Genomic DNA, 4,241 nt, shown 5'->3' on the forward strand with positions numbered 1-4,241 from the left:
TATTGTAACAACTGAACTTAGAATTAGAAGAAATAGTCAAAATCATTAAGAGAGTTTAATTACTCAATTACGTCATTCCTATTGATTTTATCCTTTTGTGTGACGTGAAAGTTTGCATTCTACATATTCATTTATTGCATTTTATTACGTAGTTTATTAGTTTAATTGTTAACCTATTTTCATTTAAGGCAAATTGCGCTGTTAAGATTGCCATAGCAAGTTCAGTAAGATCATTCCCGGTAGAGACAATCTTGAATACTTATCATTATATTACTTATTGTGTACACTTGCACATTGACACCAATAGTATTTGAATTTATACCAACAGCCCTTATAATAAGAACAAGTAAGGCCACTTTTGGTTTTATTTTTTGAATTTAAATGAAATTTGATTTAATAGAATTAAACAAATATATAAATATGGAGCCTAGGGTTTCCACCAAATAGAGAAATAAAATGGTTTGCTTTCTCTACAAATAGATATAGGAGTCACAATATACAGATTAGAGAAAAAGAGTTTTTATCTCTAACTTTGAGAGGAATATTTTCTCTTGCTAGCTACTTTTAGTAGTGATAAAGGTGCCCACACGTCAAGTACAAATCAAACTTGATTCATAACCTAGAAGATCAATGGTGAAGGATTGTGATATAACAAGATTGGTGGCGACAGATCGTGATTTGGGAGTCTAAATTACTTTTACGAAACAATAAAGGTATGATTTCTAGATTATAGTAATTCTATATGTTGTATGAGAAATGCAATGCAAATATTTTCGTTGCAAAATATTTTTTAACCAACATGAGCTTCTTAAAGTCAGCAAGTACAAGAGCGCGCTGAAACTTGCAAAGCGAAAGCTCAGCACTCACAAGAGGGCAAAGATGAAGTCTGAGGAGATGTCTAGTGTCCTTCGAAGGATGAGGGCCACCTGAGGTGGAGAGAAGAAGAAGTGATGCATTATTTTGCTACATATCTTGTTCACCTGAACTCGGGTTATTAAATTAGTAGAGTATGTTTTAGCCTATGTTATTTGTTTTTTTTTCCAATTTAAAAACTTGTTATAAAAGGAAAATAAAAGGTAATAAAAATGGAAGAAAATTAGATATTTTGTTTGTGATGGTAAATACTTTATTGGGTGTAAAGAGGAAATAAGGTAATTAAATAAATGGGTAATGAGGATAATATAAGAATTTGGAAAAGTATTTCAAATAAAATTAATATTTTAAAATTATTAATTTTAGAGTGCAAATAGACCCAACCATATGATTAACATGATCTAATATTGTAATCAACTTAATTGCAAGTAATATAAAATTGGAGAAATATTTTTTTATTTAAAATGATAGTATATGTCTAGTTGTAATGTTTGCTAATTAAACAGGTTTCTCCACTCAATAATTCATTCTCATGATCCATTTCTTTTCAACAAAGAAAATTCATGTTCATATAACATTAAAGCATAAGTACATAAAACATAATTATAAATATATAAATAGCCTTATTTTTTTAATTTGGAAAGTTCAATTTAATGATAACTACAAAGCATACTTGTATGGATTATTTTATTAAATAAACTAAAAAAAGAGTACAAGGGAATCATATATATACTTCCTGTAATAGAGTTTCATTGTACGGATAATGTGTTGTTAATTTATAAGCAAAGTAATATAAATATTCAAGAAAATAATCAATAAATAAAAAAGAGCTAAAAGTGGCCGAATGAAATTACCCATAAAAATTGGTGTTTCAAAAAAAAAAAAATTGTTGAGAGAGATCTTTAATTTTTTTCAAGTGCTTTCAACCGATCAAGATTTTGTCATGATCTAAACTTCTTCTGAACAAATATGCACTTTAGTGGTTGGTGGTTGATTTAAAATAAAAGAAGTTAAATAGTTACCAAACATAATCACTAAAAGACTTTGCACCAATAACAGACCCGCACCTGGACTATTGTAGCCTGGTTCCAAAAAAAAATTAAAAGATACTAAAAATTAGCCTTATGTCATCCACAGGAGTTGGAGATACAACTGTGGAAGATGGTTTTACAGAATTCAAAATGAAGATTGGACTTGATGAGATTGATTTTTTGGGCCTTTACATCAAAGGTGGGCACAGCCTCGAGAAGAATGGCCAAACATGGACTTGCCACAAACATAGCTTGTCATCTCTCAAAGCCGATAGACCAGATCTCGAGGCATCACCTATTAACAATTGAATGGAAAGTGCTTGACCAGACAAGAAGTGAAGCGAGGACCACCCTAGCCAGGGGGACCGAAGATTTTGTTGTTGGCTTGTTGTTGCTGGATGGATGCAAAAGTGGAAAATAGAGAAATGTAAAGTGAAATTGGTAAGAATCATAGTGTATTTTAAATTTTTCACGATTCTCTCTCTCGTTTACAAGCATGGATCAAATCAAAGCATCTCTTTCTATGATTCTCTCTCTTGCAATAATTAGGTATAAAATATAAATAATTAAAAAAATATCAACAATTGGGATTTGAATAATAATTTTTTGATGATTGTTTATTTATTAGTTACTATGTAATTTTAATAGGTGGTTGGCATCTCTATATTAGAATGAGCAGATAATAAATTATCTAGTAAACAAATAAATTTATTTATTGTACTTCCCCATTTGATTAAATTAACTCAAATCTTACTATTTATCTATTAATTGTTTTGCTTATTATTCTAAGATTTTACAATTTTTTCAAAAATTTGATAGGCATGTGTATTAGTATTAACCATATATTGTATTGTATGAACTTTTAACATTGAGTTTTTGATTTTGTGACTTTAAATATATTTAAAATTAGTATAATATATAGTTTATAACAATTTTAATTGATTTTTTGACTCTTACACAATTACATGTTGTTTTAAGTTATAATTCTAAACAACAAAAAATCCAAACTGAGAAAAACTCTCCTTTCATTCCTTACTAAAATAGATTATGGTCAATTATCAAACGGGACAAGTTCTATCTGCAACATTGATGCCTCAAGCTCTCCACCTAAGTCTTAAAGAGCCGAATTACTGCATCTACTATTGACACTCCTTATTTAGAATGCGCTCCTGGATTATGTTTCTTAATAAGCACTTTTCCCTTGGACAAGCAGGACGATGTGTGGATGACGTATATAAATGTGGGACCATTTCAACTCGAGCTATAAAAGTAGTCATGGACTAAACATAGTATGCAAAGCCATCAATTTCAATTTTCTTAGTTCTTAAAATTTCCTTGACTTGAGTATTCCATATAGAAGACAAAGCATTTTGTTTTGTCCTTTTACTCAACATGAAGGAGGTCATGGCTCTTCTCACAATGATACCATGTCAAAAAGGAGCAATTTAAAGGATCCATGCAAACATATTGATAAGAAAATGACTGCACAATCTTAACAATAAGTTCTAGAGATTAGACTACAACTTAAAATCTCAATAGTGCCACCAAGTGGTTAACAAAACAAGAATGTGCTTTAGAGTTCAGATGAGTAGGTTAATTCTCTTAATCATGGCAATATTATTGAATTAATTAAATTGTTAGTAGCAATGAATGAGGCGATTGATAAAGTTGTATTCTAAAAGTGTCTAATACATAGCACCTAAGATTTAATAGGAGTTATTGAATATTATTACTAATAAAGTAAGGCACAAGATTCAAGAGTTATTTGGTGATGAAAACTTTTGTGTCCTAGTTGATGAGGCACTGGATGAATCTCATAAAAAACAAATAGCTATTAATTTATGATATGTTGATTGTGATGGGTTTACTCAAGAATGTTTCTTTGAAATTGTGAATTGATGAAACAAAGGCCTTGACTTTAAAAAATGAGATATGCAATCTACTTACTTGGTACAATCTTTTAGTTAAAACTTTAAGAGGTCAAAGGTATGATGGTTCTAGTAATATGGTGGGTGAATAGAATGAATTACAATCTTTATTTCTCAATGACTATCTGTATGCTTATTATGTACATTGTTTTCGCATCAACTACAACTCGTATTAGTTGCAGTGTTTAAAGAAGTGCATGAGGTATGGTTATCTTTTTTTAAAAAAAAAAAAGAAGTTGAGTCCTACTATTAACTTTGCTATTGCTTCTTTCAAACATTATTTTGAGTTAAAATTTGCTAGAGAAAAAGAAATTATAGATTTGATAGGTTCAGAAGAACTTGAGACTAGTACAGGGGCTAATCAAGTTAAAACTTTACAAAAGGCTGGAGATACACATTGTAGCTCATT

Source organism: Citrus clementina, unplaced genomic scaffold (genome assembly GCF_000493195.1).
Source record: "Citrus clementina cultivar Clemenules unplaced genomic scaffold, Citrus_clementina_v1.0 scaffold_8, whole genome shotgun sequence".
Lineage (NCBI taxonomy): Eukaryota > Viridiplantae > Streptophyta > Magnoliopsida > Sapindales > Rutaceae > Citrus > Citrus x clementina.